Source organism: Eublepharis macularius, chromosome 9 (assembly GCF_028583425.1).
Source record: "Eublepharis macularius isolate TG4126 chromosome 9, MPM_Emac_v1.0, whole genome shotgun sequence".
Lineage (NCBI taxonomy): Eukaryota > Metazoa > Chordata > Lepidosauria > Squamata > Eublepharidae > Eublepharis > Eublepharis macularius.
Genome location: NC_072798.1, coordinates 98,639,924 through 98,658,297, shown reverse-complemented (window position 1 = coordinate 98,658,297; position 18,374 = coordinate 98,639,924). Strand labels below are relative to the sequence as shown.

The following is an 18,374-nucleotide window of genomic DNA, read 5'->3' as shown; positions in this document are numbered from 1 at the left end:
ATAGCTTTTATTATGTGTATTGTGCATGAATGAATGTATAAATAAATGAATTACTGAAGTTGTTAGTTAGGCATATACATGGTTGTTGTTATACAGCATCAAATAATGGCATGGATGGGGCACAGACATGACAGAACCCTCCCCCACCCAGCACCAGCCTCATCCTGGCCGTTTCAGCCCCAATCTGGGCCATTTCGGTGCCATTTTGGCCATTTTGGGCCTATTTAGGGCTACAATGGCCTGGTTTGGTCCCAAAATGGCCACAATCAGGCTGGTGCTGGGCAGCGGAACCCTCCCCTACCCAATCCGTGGCCATAATATCCAAAATAGCAGCCCGATCTGCAGCCATAATATCCAAAATAGGCCATTTTTAAAATACCCATGTGACACCAGTCACGTGGGTATTTTAAAGAGCTGCTGGAGTCTTTGTGTTGTTTAAAAGGAATAGACCGATAAGGATGGAGGGTGGAGTAGCATTATACGTCAAGGGTGTATATACTTGAGAGGGAATTCATGAATCTGAGCACAGAAAGTCCTTTGAGATACTCTAGGTAAAAATAAAAGGAGAAAGAAATAATAGTGATATTATGGTGAGAGTCTGCTGTAGACCACCAAGCCCGGCAGAGGACTTAGATGAGACACTCCTAGACCAGATTACAAAATTGTCAAAGAATTGGGACATAGTAGTCACGGGGATTTTCAATCAACCTGGTATCTATTGGAAGTCACTCTCTGCTTAAAATGTAAGGTCTTGCTGACAACTTCATCTCCTAGAAGATGGAAAAGGAAACGTCTGCTATTTTGGACATGATTCCCACCAATAGGGAAGAACTGGTTGATGAGGTGAAATTAGTGGGCACCCTGGGTGGGTAGTGACCATGTAATTTTGGAATCTAAGGTCTCGAGGACGGGAAAAGGTGAACATAGGCAGACATACAGGTTTTATTTTAGAAAAGCTAATTTTAACAAGCTCAGAGTTATGTTGGGTAGAATCCTATGGTCAGACATACTCGAGGAGAATGGAGTTCAAGACGTGTTAGTTTCTTAAGAGCAAGATCTTGAAGGCACAATTACAGTTTCAATGAGAAGAAAAAATGGGAGGAACCTAAAGACACCAGGGTTGCTTCCTAAACAGCTTTCTAAAGATCTGAGTATTTAAAAAGACACATTTAGGAAATGGAAGGAGGGCCACGTAACCAAGGATGAATATAAACAAATTGCCAGTGCTTGCAGAGAGACTGTTAGAAGGGCTAGAACTTGCTATGCACTTAGGTTAGCAAGAGATGCTAAACACAACAACAAAGGGTTTTTAGTTTATATGTAGGGTTGCCATCCTTCAGGTGGTGGCTGTAGATCTCTCAGAATTGTAACTGATCACCAGGCCAGAGAGATCAGTTCCATTGGATAAAATGTCTGCTTTGTAGGGTGATACCCTGCTGAGGTCTTTCCTCTCCCCAAACCCCACTCCCTCCAGAAACCACCTCCAAAACCTCCAGGAATTTTCCAACCTGGAGCTGGCAACCCTAATTCAGAGCAAGAAAAAGAACAAGAAAGTGGTAGGCCTACTGCAGGGACAAGAAAGTGAACCACGCAAATTGGTGGCCTGTTCTGCCTCAGGTCCAATTCAGAAGAAGCAGCCAGATAGAGTCCAATGAGGAGAGGAAACTGAGTTACTTTATTGGAATAGAGGGAAGACCGTGGATACAAGGGCAATAAAAGCCCAGTAAAACCAACTATTCTTCAGAGGTCTGAGAAACATTACATCAACTTTTATCACCTTGGGTTCATTATGTATTCAGTAAGTTATTGGTTGAGTTAGTTACGTGTACATATGACTTAGCATCATTCCATTGGTTTAGCATAATTAGGGGTTGTCCCCTTACTCAATTAACACTTGTAAAAGTTGTTTATCATTTCAAAGAACAAACACTCTTTCTTTGGCAACTCTGATATCAGTTCAAGTATCCATTGGGCAGATGTGTGTCATTTTCACTACTAGCCCGGATCTGTTCCCATCCTTGATGTAACTAGCAGGACAACTACCCATTGTTAATTTATTCCATTACATGATATAGGTGCTGGGCAAAGAACATTTCCCAGCATTCCTGAAACAAAGACTTTAATACAACTGCCCCAATCTATGGCAGGATGATGACCATCTATCTCTTGCAATGTTGCCAATGAGGGAACTGAGATTCTACAGGCCTGGATCTTAATTGTTTTGCTCTCACAGATTCTAGAAATGCAGTTTCATTTTCTACTGTCAGCACTGTTGTTAGCTTGCAAGGACAAAAGAAAGATGAGTAAGGGGCTTCCCTTAGTACATTACATTTTGAGCAATGTATTCAGTTTTGAACATCACAGTTTTAAAAGTATGTTGACAAGGGGGAACATGTCCAAAGGAGGTAAAAAAAGATGGTAAGGGGTCTGGAGGCCAAGCCCCATGAGAAAAGGAGCTGGACATGTTTAACCTGGAGAGGAGAATACTGAGGGGTGATATGATAGCCACCTTGAAGTATTTGAAAGGCTATTTCATACAGGATGGAGCTGAGTTGGTTTCCATTGCTGCTGACAATTGGAACAAAACCAGGAGAATAAAATTAAATCAAAAGAGTTTTTGACTAAAGATTAGGAAGAATTTCCTGACAGAGCAATTCCTCAGTGGAACAGGCTTCCTTGGTAGGTGGTGGGCTCTCCTGTGGAGGTTTTTAAGAAAAGGGTAGATGGCCATCTGTCAGCAGTGCTGATTCTATGACTCAGTAAGAAATTTAGGCAGTTTGTGAGAGGGAGGGCAGGAAAGGATGAGCCAGTGCTAGGGTCTCATGGTCCTTGCTTATACACCCAGGTAATATTGATTGCACTTTGGGGTCAGGAAGGACCTTCTGGCCAGATTAGCCAAGGAACCTGGAGAGTTTTTTGGGGGGTGGGCTTCCTCTGGAAATAGGGGGATAGCTGTGTATTTCCTGCATTGTGGAGGGGGTTGGACTAGATGACCCTTGAGGTTCCTTTCAGCCCTCTATTTCTATGAATTTGTCGCATTCCTGACTCTGATCATCACAACCTGTAATAGGCCAGAAATCAAACCAGCAGAGTATCAAGCACTCCTAATTTAGCTCTTCACATTAATTGACTAAATCAGTGAATTTGAAAATAAAACTGGTTCACAGTCAAAAAGGGAACCATGAAATATAATTGAAATGTCTGTTCCTCACTTCTCATCATATAATGTATGGCTGATTTGCTTACTTGATTGCACTCGTTTATGTTGTAGGCAGGGCTTTTTTTCTGGGGAAAGGGGCGGTGGAACTCAGTGGGTGGCCCTCAAAGAAAATGGTCACATGGCTGGTGGCCCCGCCCCCGGATCTCCAGACAGAGGGGAGTTTGGATTGCCCTCCGCGCCACTGAGCGGCGCGGAGGACAATCCAAACTCCCCTCTGTTTGGAGATCAGGGGGCGGGGCCACCAGCCATGTGACCATTTTCAAGAGGTTCCAGAACTCCATTCCCCCGCGTTCCCCCTGAAAAAAAGCCCTGGATGTAGGGAATTTGTATTAGACTAACCTTGGGAGAAGCCAATCGAATAAAGACTGAGGTTGTGATGTCTGTTTTTCGTTAAGTAGTGTTCATTTTTCTTTCCATCCATTTGGCGGTAAACTGCCTTTTACCACATTACATATATTATTTAACATTCAGTTGTCAGATGGTGACAGGTATTTGTGTTATCTGGAGCTAAAGCAGAAGGCCAAATATCATGCCATGCATCATTTCTTTTCTTATCACTTCATTGCTCAACATTCGATTACTCACAGTTTGAATCAATTCCATTGAGAACCATTGCAGGCATAATCCAGTCAAACTTAAGCACATTTCAGTCTCATCAATTCTAGAAGGAAACGTTCACTATTTGATCTGTGATGGCTTACTCACACATGCAAGTCAAAGCACCTGCATGAATCATCTGCTATAGTTTTATCTTGGTTCTTTGTTTTTCAGAATAAATTCAGTGTGTTGGAGCGACTCAGTCGCCTTCAGTTCTCCTTCCTTCTGCAGTCGCTCCCCTCAAGGCTTTTGTATATGTAGGTCCATGTTCCCCGGTACAGTCTGAATAATCAAAGAAGACCCCTCCCTTTTTCAGCAGCAGGACAGCTGGTTGGATCCAAACAATGTCAAAATTAGCCTTATTTCATAAATCTGAGGCTTATAATGCCATATGCCATTATATATTTGATGTTTGGATGGCTACAAAAAGAGATAGCCTACAGAAGGAAGGCTAGTTATGATCTGTCCATGAAAATTTGTATAAGGCAGTGATTCCCCTTCTAGATGGAAAGAATTTAGTTTTTAAATTGAAGAATTCAGATGTTGAGGGAGAGGGTATAGCATGCTTTTGAGAAATAGATAATTGTTTGGACTATGATTTTGTCTGGTGGGTTTGATTCCATTTTTCTTAATGAATATGTCAGTTCTAGGGATGGCAGTCCATGACAGATAGATCCCCAAACCCCTCACAACAAGCACTCCAGGGGCTTGGGTGAAAAGGTTTTATTTTAGAGATCCATTAAGTTCACAGGTACATCCAAAGATGAATAGGATTGGCAAGAATGAGAATACAAGTGTATGCACTTTGATGTAAGGAGCAGTATTCCCCCCCCTCCCCAGGGCAGTTAGCAACAAGGCGCAAAAGTCCCAATTCTCATGAGAAACACAATAGCTTTGTCTGCCCAGAGAACGCCAGAAGATTACAAGGAATTTGACTCCCTCTGTCTCTTGCGAAGAGTTACAGTTTAGTACAAGGTCAGCAAGCAGGCTTCAGAGATAACAGGCTCAGCATTAGTACTTTTGTTTTTAGGCAAGCTCGAGTTGGCATGAATATAATGGTCACAGACAGTACATGAGCATATAGTCACACAGTATGATCAAATCAATACAGAGAACATATGAATGGCATAGATGAATGGTATGCAGACATGACAGAATAATCTTACAAAAAGGGGAAAATGAGACATCTCTGCAATTATACCAGAGATGATAATATGATGGAGAGAACTACTTAGACTAAAAGGGATTGGCTGGTTTGGCAAATCTCCTGGTTTTGTTGTCGTGGGGCTCCGTCCTCCTGATATTTCTGATGATGTATTAACAGTATGATGAACTATGTGCTCTGACATCACTTGGGGGTGAACATGTTAGGCAGCTCCTCTGCTTTCCCTGTATCAAAAGAATTGCTGTTATCCTTCAGAGACTTTGTTGGTATCAATCAGGGAAGAGTGATTTAGTTTGAAGGGCTTTTCCCAGTCTGTTGTTTTTAGGGCAAAAGTACACACCCAAGCAGTTTTTACAAGAAGTCTGGATGTTTTTCCTTAAGGAAGCATTTCCCAAGTGATTTTCACCTCCCACTTCATCCCTGTCTACTGCTGGGATTACTACTGTGTGCGTTGTAGATGTGTGAATATTGTAGATGCCTCTTAATTCACTCTAAGCATAGGTATGAGCAGGGCTTTTTTTCAGCAGGAATGCGGAGGAACGGAGTTCCGGAACCTCTTGAAAATGGTCACATGGCCGGTGGCCCCGCCCCCTGATCTCCAGACAGAGGGGAATTGAGATTGCCCTCTGTGCCGCCAAGAGGCGTGGAGGGCAATCTCAACTCCCCTCTGTCTGGAGATCTGGGGGCGGGGCCACCAGCCATGTGACCATTTTCTCCGAGGGCAACCCACTGATTTCCACCACCTCTTTTCCCAGAAAAAAAGCCCTGGGTGTGAGCATAGCAGCCCCCGTTAGCTGAAGCCTTCTCCATCTTCTTCAGTCTTAGAAGGAATGATAGAGAGACAGCTCAGCAGCCCCCATTCTATTGTCTCTATTTGCTGACAGCCTGCTAACTAGACGAGATTCATGATTATATTTCCGATCTCAAAGCCACACTGGAGAAAGGATTTGAATCAGGGGCATGATGCCAGGAGATTTCTGTTGGGATTTCTGTACTAGGCAAAAGGAATGTTAACCATTTCCCCCATTGAAGTTTTCTATGTTTTTCCTCCTGGGACAAACATGGAGGGAGGGGCAATTTACATCAGGAAATGGCCATGTAGGGAAAGGGGCAATATCCCTCTTCCCTAGTTCAGCACAGTCCAAACTGGTGCTATTTAGAGAATTTTGCAGGTGCAGGTGCTAGTTAGAGAATGTTAAAGAAATGGGTGATCTGCTCAAGGACCTACAACATCTTGTCTAGTTCTACCTAAGAAGTTACTTTTGATATTCTTAGATGCTCTAGCAATGACTCTCCAATAACTTGTGCTTCCTCGTTTTGCACTTCCACTGTAATAGCCTTGGGGAGCTCATGAGGGAGTGATGCACAGGTTTCAACTGAGCAGCACATGCGCTACCTGATTTCCAGTTAGGGTGTCCTCTAACCTGAGAGTAGCCATAGAAATACACGAAGAAGCTGCTTTCTGCATGCTTATCAACTTCCTTGTCATGTTTTCCTACAAATGTGACAAGAACACAGACACACGAGAAAGTGACAGTTCGTTTAGCCAGTGGCACTTCCCAAGTAACGTGCAAAGCCATGCTCTAACTGTGCCATCCTAAGCAGAGTCACAACCTGCTGTGCCTTAACAACTTTGCTTAGGATGGCATAGTAGATCTATACAGAAGAAGGAGATTACTGATAATATGAATAATGCGAAGCATTTTTATAGGAGGCTATAGTATTCGGAGATTCTGTGTTCATTATCTTCTTACAGCCACCCTGTAAGGCAGGCCACTTTTACTGGCACATGCCCAACCCGGCAGCGCCAGTGTTTTAATAGTACTTCAGCCTTTGGAAGAGGGGCAGAGTTTCCCATTGATTTCCCCTCCTACATTGCCCTAGTGAGGCTGAGAGCAAGAGAGTGATTTGTTGGGGAGGGGGGCGGGAATCCAGGTCCATTGCTGGGGCAAGGCTTGAGCCAGGGCCTTCCTAGCTCACAGCTGCTGCATCATTGCCTGCAAAGTCATCCAGAGCTAGGAGTATGCATAACGGGGGGAAACGAGCCAAAATTACATACAGAACTTACTGGTTCGGCTCGTTAAAGCAGAATGCTAAACCAAAACTGGGAAACTAATTTGAAACAAGTCCCTCCCACTAAGAGGTTTGTATATTTCAATTTGGTTCATACCTTACAGCACCCCCAGGCAATGGGGTCATCTTCGCAGGGCAACATTCTTGTTTCCCTTAACAGCATTTCATCAATCAGATCCCACAGGAAGAGAGACCTTACAGGAAGGGGAAATGAGCAAGTGTATCTCCCTCCCCCATCAGGTCCACACAAGGGGCGACCCCCTCCCCTCCCTTCCTATCAACTTTGGAAATGTTTGGAAGGGAGACATCAACCATAGGCTACAATTCAAAAGACACTTCTCCTGGAGTAAGCACAAAGAAACGTGGCACCCTAGAGAGAAAGAAAAACAAGTGAACAGAAAGGATTGTAATGCCGCCACTTCCCTCCCCTTTCTCTTAGCCTCCTGCTTTCTCACAACACTCGATTTCTTCATGGGAGTCTGTTGTTGTGTGTAACTGAGGGAAAACTCGGCAGGCCAATGGTTTAGAGGGAGGACTGTGTTCTGTGAAATGAAAAGAACAGCGTGCGTTTTTGCATGTCCAACCAATGAGCCCAAACTCATGCAAATGCAAAAAACCCTATCAGATATGATCCAGCACCAGCTGACCCAGAACAAGCTAGTAATGGAACAGGATTTTTCTGGAACCCCCAGAACCGAAAATGAAATGGAAATTTTCTTGGTGCGCATCGCTATCCAGAGCTGTGCATCTGCGTTTCAAGATGGGAGGTGTCAGTCGGGGGAGAGGTGGCCTCACACTGTAAGGCAGCTCATACAGGGCAGCACCTTCTTCCTGTCAGCAGGAAGGATGGGGGGGGGTGAGTGGAAGAAGATAGCAAACATTTAATTTGGAAAACCAATGCTTATATAAACGAGAGATGTCACTTTCTATAGGGTAATTAGTCTCTTTCAAGAGGTTTAATTATAAAATGCATTAAGAAGATGGCAGACAGAGGTGCCCTTTATGCTCAATCATTGTGGGCTGTTTTTGCCATTAAATTTCCCTACTTAACATAGGTGGAAAGCCCTGCACGTGCGATTACATTTATATCTAGTGCAGCAGGAAAGCAGTGTGCCTGTAATGAGTTTTTTGTTGACAGAGGCATGCTCATTCAAGAATGGCACAACAGGAGCCCAGCTTCGAGTCAGGCTACTGTAATTGCTTTGAAACTTCATAAACCAGCCGTGCACGTAAACGGAAAATATTTACTAATCCACTAAACCCGGCTAGTATTTCCTGCAAGACATCACATTCTCCAATTAATCATCTACCCTTTCTGCTGACCTCATTTTAAAGCCTTCTTTTCCTGCACGTTTCTTCTCATCCCAATTTATCGATGTTATCAGTGTTTCCAGTTTTCTATCTTGTCCTCCCTTAGGATAATGGATTACACTTGTCCCTATTTAGGATGAGCATGAAAGCCACACGAATGAAGATGTGCACATATGCTGCATGTAAACAAAGCCTTCATCTCTGTGGGTACAGGTGTGTGTGTGCGTGCAAGTGTGTTTTTCAGAATCAAAGCTGAGAGTCAAACTAGATGTGATGCCAGGATATCTGCAAAGACAAGATCTCCTTGAACATGGCGTTGGTCTGCAGTAGAAGAGCAAGATTTGAGTCCAGTAGCACCTTAAAAACCAGTAAGATGTCCAGGGTATAGACTGTTGACAGTCAAAGCTCCCTTCATCAGATACAAGTAGGAATGGATCGTTGACTCTCAAAAGCTTATACCCTGGAAATGTTGTTGGTGCTACTCGTTTCTAATCTAGCACATCTCCTGCGTTTTAAACCAATAAATAGCATGCATGGAGCATCAGAAGCATGTTGGGATCAGGGCAGGGTCAGGAAGGGATCCTTCCCTTCCGTGCTATGAATTCTGTCTGGAGCTCCCACCATTTTTGCAGTTCAGGTATCCAGGATCCTGATTCATATTGGGAGCATGGCATGAGGGTAAGGGAGCATTAAGCTTCCCCACTGGTAATTTTCCTGATTTTCCTCAGTGGAGTGCTGTTGTGGGGCAAATCATTGTCCCAATTCAGTTCAGGTCCCTGGGCGCCTAATAAGTGAAGCAGGTGAAGATGTTCGTTTTGTTTTGTCTGGAGTCCCTGCAATGAGCCCTCCTTCCTGGCCTTTGCTTTAATTTCTGATTCCCTGTTCTTATGTATGTGGAGGACCTGCAAGGCCTTGTGGGTGGGATCTCATTTCCTCCTTCCCACTTTTTCCTCTGGCCTTCCCTGAAAGCCCCCATCGCCTCTCACTTTTTCCCGCTTTCCTGTCATCCGCCTCCGCTCAGTCCTTTCTCTTGGCAGCTTCTTCCTGGGAAAAATGTGCACTGCTGGTTGCTCCGCTGGGCCCAGCTGCTTGGTAGGGAACCCACAGGGACTTGCGTAGGACTAGGGTTGCCAGGCCCCCTCGATCTCCCAGCGGGAGATTGGGGCTTGGCTCTTACCTGAGGGGGGGGGGTGCGCGCGCGCACGCGATGATGTCACTTAGTGACGTCACCATGCAGCCCATTTGGGTGTGGATCGGGCCTGTTGTGGGCCCCTGCAGAGCGCAGGAGCGTTCCTGCGCTCCGCAGGGGCCCACAACGGGCCCAATCCGCGCCCATTTTGGCAGGGATCGGGTCCGTTTTGGTGCGGATCGGGCCCGTTTAAGGCCCCTGTGGAGTATGGGAGCGTTCCTGCGCTCCGCAGGACCCGCAGGACAACGGACCCGATCCGCACCAAAACGGGCCTGATCTGCGCCCGTTTTGACGTGGATTGGGTCCGTTGTGGGCCCTTGCGGAGCACAGGAATGCTCCCGCGCTCCACAGGGGCCCCGATCCAGGCCAAAGCATGCCTGGCTGCTGCTGTGTGCGGGGGCGCGCAGCACCGCAGGGGGGCGCACATTGAAGGTGCGCCCCCCCACTGGCCAGGTAGGTGGGGGCGGGGGTGGGAGGGTGGGGCAGGGGATCCCACGCCCCCACCGGGGGTCTGGCAGCCCTATGTTGGATACTTTCCCTTCTATCCCCCTACCCACACTGTTTCCTCTTTCCTTCCTCCTGCCTGCCCCAATCTCTTCATCATCCCTTGCTTTCTTCTCTGCTTCCCATCTGCCAACCTACATTTTATCACCCTCCCTTTAACGATATTTATTATTTATTCTTTCATTTATACACCACCTCTCTCCACAATAGGAACTCAAATCAGCTTACGTAATTTTCCCCTCCTCCATTTTATCCTCACAACAACCCTGTGAGGTATGTTAGGATGACAGTGTAACCCAGGAAGCTTCCGTGGCAGAGCGGGAATTTGAACTCAGGTCTTCCAGGCAGAGGGTTACCAACCCCCCAGTGGGGTGGGGGATCCCAGCTCCCAGCTTCCACCACCACCCCAGCTCTCACCTGGTTGGTGGGGGGGGAGGCCCAGGAACAGGCCGAGGACCCCTGCAGGTCCCTCCTGCGCTCTCCGGAGCACTTCCTCATCATGCCAGAAATGATCCTGGAGCGACAAGGAAGCAACAGGTTGCATGCAGGGCTGATTTGGTAAAAATTGGCCCCAAACACTAGATTGGGTGCCAATTTTTACCAAATCAACCCCACACATGACCCATTGCTTCTGCGTCGAGCGAGAGTGGCGTCATTCCCATAGTGATGCAGAAATGCTCTGAAGAATGCAAGCTGTGCACGCATGCAGAAAGAATCCTCCCATTGGGTCCCCCCAGGGCCAGATCAAGGGGGGCAGGGGGGTAGTCTGCTCCCAGCGCCCCCAGGGAGGGGGTGCCAGGAACAGCTGCCAGCTGCCAGAGAGCGCAGGCAGCCTCGCAGCCCACCTGCGCTGCCTTTCGCCTGCCCCGCAGGACAGGGGGCAGCTGGTTTACCGCGCACCCCCTGTCCTGCAGAGCAGGCAAAAGGCAGCGTGGGGGCTGCAGGGCCGCCCGCGCCACGCTGCCTTTTGCCTGCCCTGCAGGGGAGGGGGTGCGTGGCAAGCCGGCCGCCCCCTGTGCTGCGGGGAAGGTGAATGCCGCGGGCAGCCTCGCAGCCCCCCCCCCGCGCTGCTTTTGCCTGCCCTGCAGGGCAGGGGGTGCGCGGCAAACCAGCTGCCCCCTGTCCTGCGGGGCAGGTGAAAGCAGTGCGGAGGGCTGGGAAGCCACTCGCGCCATTCGCCGGGAGGCGAATGGCACGGGCGGCTTCCCAGCCCCGCACGCTGCCTCTGTTCCGCCCTGTGTGATGAGCGTGCGCGCTGCATGCACACGCAAGGTCGCCAGCCTAGGGTTGCCCCAGGCGCGGGCAACCCTAGATCCGGTGCTGGGTCCCCCCACCACATCAATCCCCCTCCCTTACTTTGAAGCTTGGCAGACCTCACAACCCTATCTAGATGCTTGTCTGAAACACTAACCACTCGCGACACTGGCTTTTGTTGTTGAAGAATAGCAACAGTCCAGGCTACTGTAGGCGAGTCATGCAACTCTTGGAGCAGCAAGTCACGCAGTGGTTGCAGCCCAGCCTGGCTCCAATTCCTTCTCCCTCAAAGGCCAAAACACCTCCCTCTGCCTTTTACTGACAGAAACCAAGGCGGGAAGATTGGCAATGATGTTGTGGCTACCTAGCAATAGCCGCTAAGGGGATTCACTTCTTAAAGCCACAGGAGCTGATTCTATCAGTTTGGGTTTCTTTAACCTCGCAGTGTATATTTTTTTAGATTTCAGATTTTTCTGCAAATCTAGGGCTTTGCTTAGGCTTGTAGAAGGCTCTGTCTTCTCTGTCCACAGCTCCAGTCTTGAGATTTAAGTATTCACAGATTTGGCCATGTTGAGAATTAAATATATTGTTTTTACTTTTGGTTTTAAAATGATTTTATGATTGCTTTATAATAATCTGCTTTTAATTGAGGCCCTCGTTGGGCAGAAAGGCAGAATGTCAATTCTTCAAATAAACAAACAAATAAATAATATTTGAAACGTGCCAGAAGCTCCAGACCCAGAATTGCTGCTATCCCATCTTGTTTGTGCTGTTTCAGCTCCTGTAACACCTTATTTGCCTTGAAGAGGAACGTTAGTTATCTCAGTCCCTGTCCCCAGGCCCACTGCTAGGTGTACCAGCCCCCAGGTGAGGCCAGGGGAACCCCCACCCCCACCCCCAGCCACCTCTCACCTGGCCAACCTTGCAGGAAAACAGTAGTGGGGGTGAAGCATACTCCCAAGTACCCCCAGGTCGCACAAGGAATGACGTCATTTCTGGAGCAACATAGTAATAAATGGGTCATGTTGTGAGCCTATTGAGTAAAAAATAGCCCCCAATTTGGTGTTTGAGGCCAATTTTTACTCAATCAGCCCGTAGCACAACGCACTACTTCCTCATTGCCCCAAGAATGACATCATTCCTGGTGCAACATGGAAGTAATGGGTCACGCCAGGGAATGATTGAATAAAAATCAGCCCCCACTTCAGTGTTTGGGGCCAATCTTTACTCAGTTGACCCTGGCACAACCCATTCCTTCCACGTCACGCCAGGAATGATACTGGAAGTAAGTGCCCTTCCCACACGACTCCCCCCCACGACACCCTCATCCCCTGCTTTCGCCCACCAGGGACTTGGCAACCCCGCCCTCTGCTGTAATTTATACTTCTAAAAAAATCTTTTGTGAAGGGCAAAGGGATGCATGCCTCATCCTCTCCATTATCTACCCAGTAGGCCTTCCATCAGTGCTGATTTGTAATGTACTTATCCAGGGCTTTTTCTCTGGGGAAAGAGGTGGTGAAACTCAGTGGGTTGCCCTTGGAGAAAATGGTCACATGGCCGGTGGCCCCACCCCCTGATCTCCAGACAGAGGGGAGTTTAGATTGCCCTCAGCGCCGCTCAGCTGGTCTGAGATCTGGAGGGCTGGAGATCAGGGGGCAGGGCCACCGGCCATGTGACCATTTTCAAGAGGTGCCAAAACTCCATTCCACCGCGTTCCTGCTGAAAAAAAGCCCTGTACTTATCTATATAATTAGCAAAGACACAAAATGACTCAGTGGGAATAGTGAGATCACCTCAAAGCTTGCTGGTTGCATGATCAGTATACAATTCCACGACAGGATCTTCCAGGGAGATGTTGTATTTATTTGTTTTAAGTTTCAGGAGGGTAGCCATGCTGGGCTGTTTTCACACTGCTTACCAGCCACTGAACATCGTGCCAAGCTCCCAGAACGACAGCGTCTTCCTGGTGCGATTTTGCACGAGAACGGCACGGGAGCTTGGCACAATGTTCCGTGGCCGGTAAGCAGTGTGAAAGCAGCCATAGTTTGTAACAGAACAACAGGATTTCCATGGTTCCAGTGTGGTAGCATGTTACAAGAAGTCCAGAAAGGATTCTTAGAGCAAATAAGCGGGATCTGAGTCCAGCAGCACCTTAGAGACCAACGAGATTTCCAGAGTATGAGCTTTCTGAAGAAGGGAGGTTTGACTCTCGAAAGCTCATACCCTGGAAAGCTTGTGCCTCTAGACTCAGATCTTGCTTATTTGTTTTAAGAATCATTTCTGGGCTTCTGATAATGTGCTACCACACTGGAACCAGGGAATGTGTGTAGAAGCGCCACCGGGGAAGCCAGGAATGTAGCATTTTGCAGGATCAATAGGAACCTGTTCAGGAAGACAAGATATGTTAAAGGAAATCAATAGACATTTCCTGTCTCATTGGAGGAGTATGAGAAGAAGGGCATTCATGATTTGCCTGCTAAATAGAAGTAATTCAAAAAGGTGTGTGTATACATCCAAGTCTCCTTATTTTACTGGGTTTTAAAAGCTTTACGCTTCTATTTGTAATTAGCCTATCAACAATAATGCCCTTTAACTGTTCCCCAGGAATATTATCTTTTAATTATTGTCACACAGTAGGCCGTCCAATTTCATAGCTCACTTGCTCAAGTGCGTGAACAAAGAACCTGAATTAATCTGAGCTGAAACGACATTTCTTTTGAAGAGACACGCTCCGCCACTTTCCTACGTGTAATAAGGGAATAAGTAAAATATAACTTACGGTTGCATCGGGGAAAATAGCCAGTTGTACATGATGAGGACCCTCTTTTCTGGAGAAACACTTGATTCTTTTAATTTGTATATTATTGTTGCATATTATTATTGTTATTGGTTCTGATAATTATATTGGTTATGTTATTATTGTTGTTGGTTATGTTAATTTGCATGTTATTCATTGCCCTGTTTGTGCATAGCAAGCAATAGAGCTCACGGGAACTACTTTTTCTCCTGCCTCCAGATAATTTTCAGAGCCACCTACAAATCCTCCAAGGTCCTTAATTGATGGACAGTTGCTCCCTGCTCAGTGCTTTCCTCTGACTGTCCGATCCCTTAAATATGTAATCTGTGGTAGCTTGAAACTAGTGTTTTCCCATGGTAGCTCCAGCTATCTATAACAGCCTTCTGGAAGAGATTAGGAGGTAGGGTTGCAAACTTCCAGGTGAGGCCAAGATCTCCAGGAATTACAACTGATCTCTGGAGGACAGAGATCTGTTCCCCTGGAGAAAACGGCTACTTTGGAGGGTGGACTTTATGGCAATACCCCCTGCTGAGATCCCTCCCCAAACTCCAGCCTCCTTAGGTTACACCCCCCAATAGAATATTGACCTTATTGACCGTATTCCCCAAACTACAGTTGGTCAAGCCTCTTAGGGCGGCTCTTTCACTAACTTTGTCTTGCAGGCACTGAAAAGCCTCTTATTTCAAAGGGCTTTCAATGAAGGATGACGCAGGGATAGTTACTATTGGTGTTGTTTGGGGGAGCTAGCTTGATTGTCTTTGAATTATGAGGTTTTATTTGTTTTTACAGTACAGTTAGCACCATTATGCACTGAACCACTGTGTATGATGAGCAAGGCAGGATACAAATATTTCAAAAATTAAACAGATATTAGGGCTTGGTTGCCAACAGTTTGGCCAGAAAGACCACAGAAAGCAGGCTGTGTCAAAGCTGTTCCTGTTGAAAGAGGGCATGAGACACCAGTTCAGCACATGGAAGCAAAGGACTCATGTGGCTTTTGTGTTGTAAGCTTTTCAGCAATCTCACCTCCATCAAATGTTTTGCTATAAAAATTGTGTGCCTCTGATCAGTAGCCAGGGCCGATTCCAGACGGCCCTCCCCATCCCGAAACGTTGCGCGTCGTCGTGCGGAAAACGCGATATTTCGCATTTTCCGTGCGACAACGCGCAACGTTTCGGGATGGGGAGGGCCGTCTGGAATCGGCCCAGATGTTTTCTTTGGTGACAGTACTCTCTGTGCTAGCAGAGAGAAGTCTTGCCACGTTGTGCAGTTGCAGAGAAGTTGTGCTACTCTCATGCTGAGAGTAGCTGGAGAGTAGCTGGATTCGTCTGATCAGCTGTGTCCCCCACTCTCTAGCATCTATACCTTGTTCAGAGAAGCCAACCTATATTGCAGGGGTGGCCAAACTTGCTTAATGTAAGAGCCACATAGAATAAACGTCAGATGTTTGAGAGCCGCAAGACATGATGCAGTGAAGTTACTTCAGATCGAGACGTGGGTTTGGGGGAGTGTCCTGAAGGTGACATCACAGGAAGGGGTGGGGTTTTGGTGCAGAAGTGACACCATCAGAAGGGGTGGAGCTTGGGAAGAACCATCACCTGACCTTTGACTTGGAAGTGAAATCACAAAAGTGATGTCACATCCTTGCTAGGCTTCACCCCCAAAGTTCCCAGGTATTTTCTGAGTCAGATCTGGCAACCCCAGATTTTTTTATTGAAAATATGAAAGATATGGAAAGAAAGAAGGAAGGAAGGGAAAAAGGAAAAAGGAGGGAAAGACATGGAAAGAAAGAAGGAAAGAAGTAAAGGAAGGGAGGGAAAGACATGAACAAAAGGAGGGAAGGGAGGGAGGGAAATAAACTAAAATAAAATAAAATGTATGGCCATGGCAATACTCAGAGACCACCAGGAGCCACACAATATGTCTAGAAGAGCCACACGTGGCTCCTGAGCTGCAGTCTGGCCACCCCTGCTATACTGTATGTCATACTATGCTGTGGTAGTCAAATGTCCCGGCCAAAATATATTGCCATTTTTCTTGGGCTGAAAAATATTGACAAGCAGGCTGTAGTTCTGTTGATACTACGCTTCTTTGAGGGAGCCTTCATACAGTCACAGTTGTGGGTGATAACCTCTGGCTCGTCAATACAGACAGCTGTGAGGTTTAGGAAGGGATTGCGTTCTGCTGTCAGTTCTTATCTGTACAGAAGGTTTTTGACAAATCAAGATACTCGCTCGCTCTCAGAGAGTAACTCGCATACGTTTGTCCTTGCAGTGAGGATTAGAAGGTGTACTTATAGCATAAGAAGAGCTCTTCTGTGACCTTCTGTGTATGAATTACATTGCAATCCATAAAGAAGGAGAGCTAGAGAAGGGGATGGGCTCATGTCAAAGGGCATCTTTCTTCCTTAGATTATATAGCTGCTTTGTAACCCTCCAGGGTATGGTTGGCAAGCACACGATAGCAGGAACGTTGAAAAAGGGGACCCGGGAACAACATTCTGGGGGCCCTGCTCACCTTAGAGGCCCATGCAGCTAGGGATATTGCATGATTTGCTTTCATATAATGTTTGGGAATGGTCTGGGAGGTACCAGGGCTCTCGGCAGCCCTGCATGGTGAAACAATTAGCTGGAGCTAAGTAGGTCTGGAACCTAAACTGGAAAAACCAGGCTAGCCTGATCTCATCAGATCTCAGAAGCTAAGTAGTGTTGGCCCCAGGCGAGTACTTGGATGGGAGACCATCAAGGAAGTCCAGGGTCACTAAGCAAAGGCAGGCAATCGCAAACCACCTCAGTTTGTCTCTTTCCTTGAATCACAGCTTGAATTATTGGGGATGGGGCTGTAGAGGGGCTCTTAATGGGTTGACCTTCCAGTGCTGTTCCTACAGGATGCTGAATGTATTTTTCATATAAGTCTGGGATCATTTTGAGCAACTAATGAGAGCATCTTCACCAGCAATGAGGAAACTACTGGTTTGGGGATCTGACGCCCTCTTCAGTTCAGACTACAAACTACATGCAATCTCTCACTCCTGCCGACGGGCACGGACATGAGAGAGGTTTGTTCTCATGTGCGTTAGGAGGGGCTCAAGGTTCTGTAATTTCCCAGTGAGAACAAAATACATGTAGCTAAGCCTCTCCTAAAAAAAAAAAATCCTGAGGACTTTTCTTTATAAAAAGCATCAGGGCATGACACCGGCCAGGTAAAGTTAAGCACTTCTGAAGCTTGTTGATTTCATTAGAGGAAAACTTCCTTCACTGAAAACAAGAAGATTTAAGCAGGACTTTTTTTCTGGGAAAAGAGGTGGTGGAACTCACTGTAAAGGTTGCCCTAGGAGAAAATGGTCACATGGCTGGTGGGCAATCTAAACTCCCCTCCCCTCCTCCACGCAGAGGGCAATCTCAACTCCCCTCTGTCTGGAGATCAGGGGGCGGGGCCACCAGCCATGTGACCATTTTCAAGAGGTTCCGGAACTCCGTTCCACCGCGTTCCAGCTGAAAAAAAGCCCTGGATTTAAGGATTCTTATTTTGTGTGTGTGTGTGTGTGTGTGTGTGTGTGTGTGTGTGTGTGTGTGTGTGTGTGTTTAATGGTCTTATCGCAGTCGCAGAGTCTATAGCCATAGGCTGTCACAAATTTTCCAAACATCATATCAACTAATAAACAGTTAACTTCCAGTATCACAATTTAAAAAAGGTAAATTAAAATTAATTAAAACAGTACAGTATATCAAACTATCCCAGGTGTCACGAAACAGCCTCATTCAGTACCGCCTTAAACCTTACCTAATGGTCTTATCTATGTAGATGTGAAAAAAGAGCTTTAAAGTATGAATTGAAATGCTGTTCGCAGCCCTACAATTGGGACCAAGTTGGCCAAGTTCTAGCACTGGACATTGGACAGGATGTAATTGCACAATTTTAGAAGAGCATCACTAACAGTGAAACCCTAAGCAGAGTTACTCCCGTCTAAGCCCATTGGAATTTCACTGGAAAGAGGCAGAGGTCAACGTGTTAAGTGCCTTCAAAATTGCCTCCATCTGGTCCCTGTGCGAGTGTTTGTACACGTGATGGGGGCAGAGCTGAAAGGGTGGCTTAAGTCTCAGAAGGGGTGCAGAGAAAACCCCGGAACGGCTATCTGTGCTCCAGGCAGGAAAAAAATTATGTTGGTGTGTCTAGTGCAATCCAGAACAATCAGAAATGATTAGGCATGAGCCTATGTGTAACATCAAATGCTCCGTACTCCACATTAAATGCTCGGTTCAGC

At 46.6% G+C, this 18,374-nt stretch overlaps 1 protein-coding gene across 1 annotated transcript in view; it reads left to right on the top strand.

Moving 5' to 3' along the window:
* MAGI2 (membrane associated guanylate kinase, WW and PDZ domain containing 2) overlaps window positions 1-18,374 on the top strand; it is a 1,211,123-nt gene that overhangs the window by 1,167,097 nt on the left and 25,652 nt on the right. The window lies entirely within an intron of this gene.